We start from the raw sequence: 14373 nt of genomic DNA, 5'->3' as shown, positions 1-14373 counted from the left end.
AAAAAATGAAATTGAAACTGTGATTTTAAATCTTCCAACAAAAAAAAAGTCCAGGACCAGATGGCTTCACAGGTGAATTCTATCAAACATTTAGAGAAGAGCTAACACCCATCCTTCTCAAATTCTTCCAAAAAATTGCAGAGGAAGGAACACTCCCAAACTCATTTTATGAGGCCACCATCACCCTGATACCAAAACCAGACAAAGATACTACAAAAAAAGAAAATTACAGACCAATATCTCTGATGAATATAGATGCAAAAATCCTCAACAAAATACTAGCAAACAGAATCCAATGACACATTAAGAGGATCATACACCATGATCAAGTGGGATTTATCCCAAAGATGCAAGGATTCTTCAATATACACAGATCAATCAATGTGATACACCATATTAACAAATTGAAGAATAAAAACCATATGATCATCTCAATAGATGCAGAAAAAGCTTTTGACAAAATTCAACACCCATTTAGGATAAAAACTCTCCAGAAAGTGGGCATAGAGGGAACCTACCTCAACATTATAAAGGCCATATACGACAAACCCACAGCAAACATCATTCTCAATGGTGAAAAACTGAAAGCATTTCTTCTAAGATCAGGAATGATGAGACAAGGATGTCCACTCTCCCCACTATTATTCAACATAGTTTTGGAAGTCCTAGCCATGGCAGTCAGAGAAGAAAAAGAAATAAAAGGAATAGAAATTGGAAAAGAAGAAGTAAAACTGTCACTGTTTGCAGATGACATGATACTATACATAGAGAATCTAAAGATGCCACCAGTAAACTACTAGAGCTAATCAATGAACTTGGTAAAGTAGCAGGATACAAAATTAATGCCCAGAAGTCTCTTGCATTCCTATACACTAAAGATGAAAAATCTGAAAGAGAAATTAAGGAAACGCTCCCATTTACCATTGCCACAAAAAGAATAAAATACCTAGAAATAAACCTACCTAGGGAGACAAAAGACCTTTATGCAGAAAACTATAAGACACTGATGAAAGAAATTAAAGATGAAACAAACATATGGAGAGATATACCATGTTTTTGGATTGGAAGAATCAATATTGTGAAAATGACTATACTACCCAAAGCAATGTACAGATTCAATGCAATCCCTATGAAATTACCAATGGCATTTTTTACCGAACTAGAACAAAAAATCTTAAAATTTATATGGAGACAAAAAAGACCCCAAATAGCCAAAGCAGTCTTGAGGGGAAAAAACGGAGCTGGAGGGATCAGACTCCCTGACCTCAGACTATACTACAAAGCTACAGTAATCAAGACTATATGCTACTGGCACAAAAACAGAAATATAGTTCAATGGAATAAGATAGAAAGCCCAGAGATAAACCCACACACCTATGGTCAACTAATCTATGACAAAGGAGGCAAGGATATACGATGGAGAAAAGACAGTCTCTTCAATAAGTGGTGCTGGGAAAACTAGACCGCTACATGTAAAAGAATAAAATTAGAACACTCCCTATCACCATACACAAAAATAAACTCAAAATGGATTCGAGACCTAAATGTAAGACCAGACACTATAAAACTCTTAGAGGGAAACATAGGAAGAACACTCTTTGACATAAATCACAGCAAGATATTTTTTGATCCACCTCCTAGAGAAATGGAAATAAAAATAAACAAATGGGACCTAATGAAACTTCAAAGCTTTTGCATAGCAAAGGAAACCATAAAAAAGATTAAAAGACAACCCTCAGAATGGGAGAAAATTTTTGCAAACAAATCAACTGACAAAGGATTAATCTCCAAAATATAGAAACAGCTCATGCAGCTCAATATTAGAAAAACAAACAACACAATCCAAAAATGGGCAGAAGACCTAAATAGAGTTTTCTCCAAAGAAGACATACAGATAGCCAAGAAGCACATGAAAAGCTGCTCAACATCACTAATTATTAGAGAAATGCAAATCAAGACTACAATGACGTATCACCTCACACCAGTTAGAATAGGCATCACCAGAAAATCTACAAACAACAAATGCTGGAGAGGGTGTGGAGAAAAGGGAACCCTCTTGCACTGTTGGTGGGAATGTTAATTGATACAGCCACTATGGAGAAGAGTATGGAGGTTCCTTAAAAAACTAAAAATAGAATTACCATATGACCCAGCAATCCCACTACTGGGCATATACCCAGAGAAAACCATAATTCAAAAAGACACGTGCACCCCAATGTTCATTGCAGCACTATTTACGATAGCCAGGTCATGGAAGCAACCTAAGTGCCCATCAGCAGATGAATGGATAAAGAAGATATGGTATATATATGTATATACAATGGAATATTACTCAGACATAAAAAGGAATGAAATTGGGTCATTTGTAGAGACGTGGATGGACCTAGAGACTGTCATACAGAGTGAAGTAAGAAAGAGAAAAACAGGGCTTCCCTGGTGGCGCAGTGTTTGAGAGTCCACTTGCCGATGCAGGGGACACGGATTCGTGCCCCGATCCGGGAAGATCCCACATTCCATGGAGCGGCTAGGCCCGTGAGCCATGGCCACTGAGCCTGCGCCTCCGGAGCCTGGGCTCCGCAACGGGAGAGGCCCCAACAGTGAGAGGCCCGCGTACTCCAAAAAAAAAAAAAAAGAAAAAAGAAAAATGATGCATCCTTTGACAATATTTAAGGAATAGAAGAGGCAAAGTCATTAAATAAAAGTCCTAGACTCACACTGAGTTAGATACACCTCAACAAGAACCAAATATTCCATTTCTAACCACTAGCTTCTCCTTTAACAAAAATAAGGATAAGCCTTAGCGTGTGTGTTTAGTGACTTGATCTGTGATTAAGATGCTTCCCAGAGACCAATTATTTTGCATAGTCTTTTTGTTTGCCTGTCTGGAGGGTTTTGCACAGTGAGGTAAATGGTGACAGGTATGCCTTCCTTTTGTAAAGTGGGAGAAAGACTATTGTGAAAGAAAAGGTGGAAAAGAGTCAGCACATACCTTTACCACAGGCAGGTCAATTTTAGGACACAATTCATTTGAAAATGGAAAAAATCTTGAGTTAATTTTCCTAAAATTATATGCCCACATTCCCCTCGGCTTATAATTTATGCCTTCCCCTGTTGGAAGAATGCTGAATTACTACTACACAGTGAAGATTCTAATTCACAGAACATCCCACATTTTTTCCCCATCCCTCTGGTCCCCAACTTTCCTGCACAGTTACTTACGCTCCTAAGACATTTTTCAAAAAGTTTAAAATAGGTTACAAAGCAATTGTATTTGTAATGGGACAACTCCCATTACAAATACTTAGAAATGCTGGATAAAATATAAGAAAAAGTCTTTAACTATATGGCTGAGCTTGTGAGCAAGAGAGAGAAATCTTCAGGTAACAGAAAGGAAGGAGGTGCTGAAATCTGAGGGAAAGGACTCCAGTGACTATTGCAAATGCCAGGGGTATTGGGGGAGGTGGGAGGAGTTACCGTAAGTTAGGGACTTGGATTTTAAGGCCTGTGCATGTATAAACGACATGGTCTTGGACCTGCTCCAGTCAGGAAGTTGGAACAGAAATCTATGAGAAGCTGGAACTCCCAAAGGGTGGCACCCTCAGTGAAAGCACAGTAGAAAAAAATCTGCTCACCAGCACATGGAAGTGACAAGAAAATACACATTTCTTTACCCGTACGCTGGGTAACGAAAAATATTTTCATGGAAACATTGAAAACCCAGGCCTGCTTCTCACATTGGTTTTGGCTTTGGCTTAATACTACCCTGGTAGTCCAGGAATCCCTAAATTAAGAAATGAACATAAAAATTGATCCTGGGCCACTGGAGAACCCTGAGGCACTTACAGGAGCAAATGTAAAACCATTCTGGAGGGATGCTCCTCCACCTAAGGGCACATGAGGTTCTCATGGAATAAAACCAGTCCAGGCAAAGAAGAGTTTTTATAATAAAAGAGGATAAAACACACAAAGAAGAAATCAAACGTGAGCTCAGTCGGGAGACACAAAACAAGAGGATTAGAGCCCTAAAATCCTGAAATATTAGACTGATAGTCCAGAAGAGAATATAAAATGAGTATGCGTAAAGTAATTAAACATGAAAGAAGAGATCCAAACACTAAGATTAAAAGAAAGACCTTATGAAGAAAACAACAGGTGAATATGGGAAACCACCAAAGAGAAATTTTAGGAATGGAAGACATAATCATTGAAATTTAAAACAGATAGTTAAACAGTGGATTAGACACAACCGAAGAGAAAGAACTAATTAGCTAGAAGCTAAATCTGAGGGTATTATCCAGAAGGCAGCAAAAAAAAGGTAGAAAATACGAATGAGAAGTTGAGATATAGAGAAAAGGGGCACACATAATAGAAGAGAGTGTGGAAGAGGCAAGATTTAAAATGATAATGGCTGAGAATTTTCAAGACTGATAAAAGATGTAACTCCTCAGATTCCAGAATCATAATGCATCTTGAAAAGTTTAAATAAACCTAAATCCACACATAGCTACATTTAGTAACAAAGTCATAAAGAAGGATTTAAAAACTCAAAGAGATGAAATATAGATTAACCACAAAGAAACAGCAATTAGATAGAAGACTACTCACAACAATAATATTGTCCAGAAAACAATGGAATGATATCTTCAAAGCGGGAAGGGAAATATAAAAATTAATCTAGAATTCTGTACCCAGCTAAAGCATCCTTCAAGCATAAACATGAAATGAAGGTAGCTTCAGACCAAAAAAAAAAAAAAGTCTGAGAAAATTTATACTAAAAGACCTTCCCATAAAGAGCTACTAAAAGTTGTATTTTAGAAGAAGGTAATTAATCTCAGAGAAAGAAATGGGATGCAAGAAGCTGATAAAAGTAAAAGTAAAAGAGGATTAGGCAAAGCCTTTGTAGAAAGGCACTAGCACCAAAGGGGAAATGAAAGATTAACTGGACTAAATCAAAATTAAAAACATCTTTGAAAGACACTCCCTTTCTCCTCTCCACAGAGCAAATTATTTCTTTGTTGTTGCATCAGTTCTCTATTGACACAATAATGCTGATAACAAACCACCTGAAGACTTATTGTTCTCATTCATAAGCTGAGCCATTATCTGATCTTGACTGGACTCACTCAAACATCTACAATCAGCTGTTGATCTTGGCTGGGCTCTCACAAGGTGAGGGTTGGCTAGCTATTGTCTGAACTAGGATGATCTCTCTTTTCTCCACATGTCTTTATATCTCTCCAGTGGACTAGTTGGGGCAAGTTCTCACACTGAGGCAGAGATGCAAAAGCGAGCAAGCTCAATGCACAGGAGAGCAAGCAGAAGCATACAGGTGCTTTTCAAACCCCTGCTTGTTGCTATCTGTTAGCATTGCATTGGCCTAGGTAAGTTACATGGCCAAACACATAGTCAGAGGGGGAGGGGACTACAGAGTTACATGGCGAAGGGTTGGAGACAAGGAGTCCTTACTGGGGGCCATTAACAGAATACACAACTGTGTTTATTATTAGTTTAGTTTTATCTGTTTAATAAACTCCATATAGTTCATTTCATATTCAATTGTCATTCCCCTTCTCGAAGTAAAATTTCTATTGTTATCTGTTATTACAGACGTATAAGAAACAAATCAGAAGGGTAAGCTGGGAAGAAGTGAGAGAGTGGCATGGACATATACACACTACCAAATGTAAAATAGATAGCTAGTGGGAAACAGCCGCATAGCACAGGGAGATCAGCTTGGTGCTTTGTGACCACCTAGAGGGGTGGGATAGGGAGGGTGGGAGGGAGGGAGACGCAAGAGGGAAGAGATATGGGGATATATGTATATGTATAGCTGATTCACTTTGTTATAAAGCAGAAACTAACACACCATTGTAAAGCAATTATACTCCAATAAAGATGTTAAAAAAAAGAAACAAATCAGAATAGACAAGCAAAATGAACATAAAGATATATGATAATGACCCCCACTTACAGACACAATCACTCTTCTTATTTTTTTTTGAGACAATCACTCTTTTTTTTTTTTTTTTTGCGGTACGCGGGCTTCTCACTGTTGTGGCCTCTCCTGTTGTGGAGCACAGGTTCCGGACGCGCAGGCTCAGCGGCCATGGCTCTCGGGCCCAGCCGCTCTGCGGCACGTGGGATCTTCCCGGACCGGGGCACGAACCCGTGTCCCCTGCATCGGCAGGCGGACTCTCAACCACTGCGCCACCAGGGAAGCCCGAGACAATCACTCTTGATGGATCTTCTTCTCAATCTTTCTCTCTCTACCTCTCTGTATATATGTATATATGTATAATTATATCTAGATTAGTTGTATAATTAATTTTTAAATTATATAATAAAATTATATATAATATAAAAATTAATTTAGAACGGTTATTAGGTCTCAGTGAAAAGTCATGTTTCACAGAGTGATATGTAAAACTTATCTGCACATGGAAAATCATTGTCTTCAGACACAGACTTCTTATACTATATGTAACTTTTACCTTTGAATGAGATGCTTCTGCTTCTGCAGCAGTTGTATCTCTGACATTCATGTGGTCACTGGTATTATTACATGCCCTGTGGGATGCTAAACGTTGACATTTTATGAAGTTATATATTCATCATACAGTTTCTTGAGAAATTAAAGTATTGAATTTTTATTAAACACGCACTTTCTTTTTTTTCCTTTGAGCTCATTTTTGTCAAAGGTCTTACTGCACAATATAAAAGTGTTACCAAGCAATAGCATAAATAAACAGTTATATGTTATCACCATGCAATTAATGACAAAACCACTGTGACAAGTGTGTCCAGTCTACTTTCAATATACTCTGTTGCAGCACTGTTCAGTCCCTATTTCCTACACATAATTCATATAAGCTAACCTAGAATTTCCCAGGTTTCCCACTGACGGGTGGCTTAGCAGGGCTGGTACTGCTGTGTGGTATGCCAAATAGTCATCAGGAGCTGCCACATCGAACACTTCTCCCACCACCACCCAAGTTCACAAAGAGTTCACTGTCCTTGCCTTATTTTATCAATAAGTACCCAGCATGTTGTTCTTAAAAGAGAATTCATAGCTACGTTGCCTCTGGAAAGGGTTGGAAAAAGAGATACAGAATATTGCTGGTTATATTTCAGTTTTAACCATGAGTTACAGTGGGAATTCTGTTTGCTGCAGATGTATCACACACACTAGAGTTGGCAGAAGCTGAAGTACAAAGTGAAGGTTTACCAAACTCAGTCCAGCATATATATTTTTTTAAACCAAGATAAAGGTCCCCATTTATCATCACCAAGCAACACGTATATTTCTTGTTATTTATTTATTTATGTATGTATTTATTTATTTATTTTTGGCTGCGTTGGGTCTTCATTGCTGCGCATGGGCTTTCTCTAGTTGTGGCGAGCAGGGGCTACTCTTCATTGTGGTGCGCGGGCTTCTCATTGCGGTGGCTTCTCCTGTTGTGGAGCATGGGTTCTAGGCACTCGGGCTTCAGTAGTTGTGGCACACGGGCTCAGTAGTTGTGGTGCACGGGTTTAGTTGCTCCGCGACATGTGGGATCCTCCTGGACCAGGGATCGAACCCATGTACCCTGCATTGACAAGCGGATTCTTAACCACTGTGCCACCAGGGAAGTCCCAAGTCCAGCATATTGTAATACAATTATTAATAATAGTATGTGGTTTTAAAAAAATGACAAATCTGAGAAAAATGCCAAAATGGATGACAGTTGGACCACAGTAAACCTGAAGTATTGTTGCCCTAATTATAAACCTGTAGTAATTAAGACAATGCATTGTGGGCACAGGGATAGACAAACAGACCACTGGCAGAATAGAGTGACCAGAACTGACCAATAGATAAATGGAAACCTAATACATGATAGACCTGTGAGGAAAGAGTAATTCGTACTGGGAAATTTTGTTATCTATGTGGAAAAAAATAAAAGTACATTTATACCTTTTAGATAAAAGTACCTTTTAGATAAAAGTACCTTTAGATAAAAATTCAATTCAGAATTGACTTAAGTGTGAAGGGCCAGTGTTTAAAATATTTAGAAAAAAATGAGTAGGAGAGCTTTATAGCTTTGGGGTGGGAAGGATTCCTTAAATGAGACGCACAAAACAAAATTCTGTTTAGGGAACAAAATTGATAAACTTGACTACATTAAAATTGATAGCTTTTGTTCATAAATAGGCACCATAAAGGGAGTAAAGAGACAAGCTACAAACTCAATTAAAATATCTACAACTCAACTAACAGAAATTTAGGATCCAGAATATGTAAAAAAAACTCCAGTGAATCAACTAGGAAAAAAAAAACACAATAGAAAAATGCACAAAAAGACATGACAAGACATTTAACAGGACAAACAATATGAATTATCAATCAGTACAGGAAAAGGTGATTGACCTCATTCATAATCAGGGACAAGCAACATAAAACCATAGTAACATATTTTTATCACAGCTATCAGATTGGCACAAAGTTAAAATGTCAGAAACTATCAAGTGTTGATGAAAATGTGGAGCAGCTAGAACTCCCATTCACTGTTTTTGAGACTGTACATTGTACACGTTTGGAAAACAGTTTGATATTTTCTGTTAAAGATACACAACAATTACCACTCAGTGATTCAATTCTTATGAGTATACATCCTAGAGAAACTTTTGCTCATGTGTACCAAAGACAAGTGGAAAATGATATTCAAGCATTGTTTTTAATAGCAAACAAAAGCATTGGGAAGCTTACAGATTGGAGATAAATTGTGGAATAGTCATGAACTGCAGTTACATGGATCAAGATGGTTGAATGTAAAACATATTGTACTACAGAGTGAAAAAAAAACATGTCTCCAAGAAAAAATAACAGTTTTAATTTCATTTATATAAATATACACATTTCAAAAATAGCAAAATCAAACAATATTTTTGTGGATATCTACACGTATAGAAATAGTATTAAAGCATGCCTGGGAATGATAACACCACTTTCAGAATAATAGTTACCCTTGAGGACAGAGGGAAGGAAATGGATTTGGGAAGAAATTCATGTTCCAACCATGCTATTACTTTATTCCTTTTTTAAAAATCTGAAACATTTATGGGAACATGGGATGAAGTTGGTGGTGGATATATGGTACTCAGTATATTATTTTCTTTTTCCTATACGATCAATTGGTATACATAATAACTCTTTTCAAAGACAAAAAAAAATGCAAAGGAGAAAAGCACTGACTTGCTGCCTCCCTCAACAGGAGCTGACTAATGTATATTTCTCCCCTTTGCTCAGCTGGCCCCCAGGCCTAGCCACAAACATGACTGGGCTAGGAGGCTTCCTCTGGGTTTCTACCTTCCTGCAGACTAAGACACTCCTGGGAAAAGGAGGCTGGACTGAATCTGACCCACCTTGATATTCCTTGCTCTGTGTCATCCCTAAGGGTAGCCGGCAGGGCTTTGGGGCCAGAGGAGTCGACAGTGAGTCCCTTCACACACTTCCCCAGCTGGCTTTCTACCACGTTTCTCACACTATACCTGGCACAAAGAAGGTGTCCAAGATGTGCTTGTTGTATCGACCCGAGCCATTGTTGGCACTTCAATGAGTTGCTGGTAGGACATGAAAACAGCTACGTGGTGAAATGGTGTTTGCCAGCATCTGTCATATTCCCTAGCTCGGCCAGCACTCTAGCTAACATTCTCTGGGAAGTCTGGCCCATTTGCAGGAAGCTGACAGCAGGTATTCAGAATTTTTAGGATTTGGGCTTAATTTCAGCTAAGCAGGATAATACAGGCTTTATGACAATGAGAAACAGACTCTACTGTCTTTGCCTGCTTTCTCAACATTTCAAGTTCGTATACCATCCACCCATATACAACTTTCTTCTTTAGAAAGTCATCTGAGAAACTGGCAAAAGCACCATCTCAGAGCTTTCTATTTTTATCCCTATGTGTAATCAATGGGAACCAACTGTGATAGAAATGGAGGATTATGAATTGATAAGAGCAAACTGTTGACATTTACTTTTGTTCCTGGCCAAGCAAATGAAGGAAAATGTACCTAATGTGTAGATGTATAATGGACATTTTGTGGGTCAGCCTTTCTATAGGTGTACTCAATGATTTCTGTGTCTATTTTCAGAGAGGGAAAAAAAATGCTTTCCACATTCAAATTGGTTGGACCTGGGAAAAGTTTTCATGGAAATGATTTTCTAGAAACGTTGAGATGTAAGACAACATCAGCCCTTTCTCCTCTCATTTATTAATCTGTGAATTTAATATCTATTTTCTGCTATCCTCTTATAATAAAAAACTAGGGGCTTCCCTGGTGATGCAGTGGTTAAGAATCCGCCTGCCAATGCAGGAGACACGGGTCGAGCCCCGGTCGGGGAAGATCCCACATGCCACGGAGCCGTGCGCCACAGCTACTGAGCCTGCACTCTAGAACCTGCGAGCCACAACTACTGAAGCCCATGCGCCTAGGGCCCGTGCTCCGCAGCAAGAGAAGCCACCGCAGTGAGAAGCCCGCGCATGGCAACAAAGAGTAACCCCCGCTTGCTGCAACAAGAGAAAGCCGGCGCACAGCAAAGAAGATCCAATGCAGCCAAAAATAAATAAATAAACAAACAAACAATAAATAAATTTATTTTTAAAAAACTGTTCTCCAACTTGATAACGCTATTGATAATTTTTTTAAAAATCACATTGCAAAACTGCACCACTCTAAAAATAACCTATTTTATTTTCCCGTGTTCTTACTTTCCAGTCTTATTCTATACAAAGATATTCTTTTTTACATGGTGGAATCACAGCATATAGATTTGTATTCTGCTATTTCGTTTAGCGGTATGATGTGACTTCAAAATAAAATGGCACGCGAGTCTCATGACTTTATAATCATGCTGATAATACATTATCACATATACATTCACATAAAGATAGATAAAATTTTGTATGTTTTAAAGTATCTGTAAGCATTTTATGGTATGTAAATGTCACCTCCATGTAAAAAACATTTGGATTTTTTAAAGCTGGCTCTTTCAAACTAGCAGAGTTCTCAACCAAGATAGAGAAGAGATTTATTTAAAGCTTAAAACTGAACAAACTTGAGTTACCTATAATAGTCAAATCACAAAGACAGAAAGTTGGATGGTGGTTACCAGGAGCTGGGAGTAAGGGGGCTTGGGGAGTCATTGTTTAATGGGAATTTCAGTTGGGGAAGATGAAAAAGTTCTGGAGATGTGTGGTGGTGATTGTTGTATAAAAATGTGAATGTACTTAATGCCACTGAACTTAAAAATCATTAAAATGGTAAATTTTATGTTATGTGTACTTTACCACAATAAAAAGTGCTTTAAAAAACTAAACTGTTAATTACTAAGTAATAATATTTACTGCCTCAAATTTGTTTTGAAATGTGACAATATTAAATTATAAATACGTTAGGGCTTCCCTGGTGGCGCAGTGGTTGAGAGTCCGCCTGCCGATGCAGGGGAAGACTTTGGAATTGTGGGAGACCCAGAATTGGTAACTAGTTAACTTGTTCAAAGTCCGTCTTAGTCCATTTGGGCTACTATAACAAAATATCAGAGACTGGATGGCTTACAAACAACAGACATTTATTTCTCACAGTCCTGGAGACTGCCAGGGTGGTCGGGTGAGGACCCTGTTTCTGGTCGCAGGTCTCTTGTATCTTCAAATGGCAGAAGTGGGTAGGGAGCTTTGTGCAGTCTCTTTTATTCAGTGTGTTGGTAAATATGTTGAGTTTTACTTTGTGATTCATTCTTCCTTTTTATTTTATTTTTTTTACAACTTTATTGGAGTATAATTGCTTCACAATGGTGTTAGTTTCTGCTTTATAGCAAAGTGAATCAGTTATACATATACATCTGTTCTTGCTTTTTAAAACTCTTAATTGTATTAACGGCTCAGTAATAAATAAGATACATCTTACATGTCTATGGCACTCACTGTTCATTTACTACATTTCAAGCTTTTGCAGGAGGAATAACCAAACCAGATTCTTGTGCAAATATGTTACTTAACATAACTTTACATTCTTTACGTAACTGTTCTTTTGAAGCTTAAAAAAGCTCTTTCTCAACAACCTATATTTTCATCCACGTGGAATCGACTAACTATATGGAACAAACAAAATAAAAAGAAAAACTATGGAGTCCTCAAAAGTCACACCATATACCTATATTTGGTTACACATAAACATGTTAGTGACATTCTTGAGGAGGAAGGAAGAATACAACGCAGCAAATAAAAAACATGCCACTCATGTAAAATTAAACGTACATATGCACAGAAACATGTCTGGAGAGTCTACCAAAATTCTGTCAATGTTTATTTCTGGCTAATGAAACTTCAGCAGATTTTTGTTATCTTCTTTGTGCTTTTCTGATATGTTTCAATATTTTGAAATGAGCACATATCATTTTTACTAAAACAACCAAGTTCTTTTTAAAAGCATGAACAAAACTTTTTCACATACAGAGGAACAATAATATTTGTCTTTTTTTTCTACTATTTAATTAAATGTTTACACACATGAATAACATTTCTTTAGCATTTGAGCAATTTCCACTAAGTTATATGCATTTCAACATATGGGTTAAATATACACACTTATCAGTAAATATATTTTCCAGGAAACTTGGGACTTCTAAAACTGGATAAAAATTCCTAGTGAGAAGAACCCTTAGGTGAGCTAGTCTTCTAATCTGCAGACCTTCCCACTGCATAACTTTCTGGATGATGTCATACAAACCTCTTCCTGCATCTGGGACTGTTTCCAGTGGCTACATGTGGGAGCTTCCCGTTTTTGTTCTAAGTGAGTGATGTTTACTGGAAATGGAGGTCCACTAACAAGATCTCAGTTCAGATAGCTTTGTGGGGACAGGAAAGAATGATTGTGAGATGGATTTGGCCAAAAACTTTTACTTTCTCCCTTGTCATTATCTTGTTTTGATAGGTTGACTTAGTTTTGTTTTGAAATTACCTCTTGTGAAAAACCTCAGAGGAATGATATGGGCTATTTTCCTCCTCCTCTTCCCCCTTTCCCTACCAAGACTCCCAACTCAAACCTTTCCTCCCTGTCCCCCCATACATACCCGCATACTCACATCAACTACAGAGAGTGAGTGGAGACAGCCAAGAACCCGTAGATAGGATAGCTGGGCATTTTACTGCTCTCTGCTCTTAGATCTGGAAGGGACTTACAACAGTATTTAGATGTGAACAAAAAAGGCAAAGGGATTTTTCAAGATGGCACAACTGATTAGTAACAGAACAAAGTGGAAAACCTAGGTTTCATATCTCTTCGTTCAGGGCCTCCAAGTTAAAACCCATAAACATTGTTAACATTTTTTGGAACTGTGTATAAGGGCAACTTACAGACTTCCAGGTAAAAAATGCTGAATAACAAGAGTTGGTTATATTAAGAGGTGTTTTTATATTAAAGACCAGCTAAGTAAAATTAAAGAAAAAAGCTCCCAAATATACTGAGTTCTTCCGTATTTGCTGTTCCCCTTGATTGTAATTTTGTAATTATCAGAACTATCTACAGTGTTTTATTAAAACACTTCAAGGTGAAAAATTCTCAAGACCAAATTAATTGAAAAATTTAAAATTAATATATACCGTGCTCTACGGTAGGGAGCTTGTTGCAAATTCGAACAAGGATGTGATGTCACAACTTCTGAAAGGTCAGGAATCTCATCATATATCTATCCTACCATCAAATTGTCAGTCCTTGTGCTGGAATATTCGTGGACACAGTCAAGTAGAAAAACTAAAGCTCCTGATACACTCAAGTTATTCTAAAACGACAAGGTTCTGTTATTGCTGTCATTTTAGTAAAGTTTGACGACTAACATCAAGTAAAGGATAGAATCTTCAGCTTGGGACCACTGCCAGCGGGCGATACGAAGAAAATAGAGCTTTTCCATTTTCTTCCGTTTCTGACTTTCATGGCAGAGACATTTCTTCTCCACATGGAAGGAGTAAGATGAAGGGGAAGAGAGAAAAGAATGAACCTTAGTAAGGGAAGATGGAAGCCCAAGATGGACTGATAGAATGTGAAAAAGCCCAGAGCTGCTCCAGGTGAGTTCAAATCCCCAGCTTTGAGAAATAACATCTTAGGGCCCTGAGGAAAACTTAATATGGGATCACCAATTGTCAGTGATTTGGGGGACATCACTGAGAGTAGGAGAGTTATCAGAAGACTGGAGACAGTGGGATATCCTAATTCTCCAGAAAGAGAGAGAAGGCAGAACCAGAAAATTTGTAGACCATTGTCTGTAACTTCAATCTCAGGCAAAACTCTAGAATGTGTGACTAGACGAACAGTTTCAGGTTCTAGGTGAAGTAATGGTT

General features: G+C 37.9%; 1 long non-coding RNA gene across 1 annotated transcript in view; it reads left to right on the top strand.

Annotated features, from left to right (window-relative positions):
- The window catches only part of LOC308627977, a 36186-nt gene extending 22031 nt beyond the window's left edge, over positions 1-14155 (top strand). The window contains exon 3 of the long non-coding RNA XR_014017483.1: positions 13975-14155. This is a non-coding gene — a long non-coding RNA (uncharacterized lncRNA). The remainder of the gene's footprint in view (positions 1-13974) is intronic.
- Positions 14156-14373: the final 218 nt, after the last annotated feature.

Source organism: Mesoplodon bidens (assembly GCF_964165515.1).
Source record: "Mesoplodon bidens genome assembly, chromosome: 14".
Classification (NCBI taxonomy): Eukaryota; Metazoa; Chordata; class Mammalia; order Artiodactyla; family Ziphiidae; genus Mesoplodon; species Mesoplodon bidens.
Note: the sequence above shows the minus strand (reverse complement) of the source record. Positions and strands in the feature narration are given on the sequence as shown.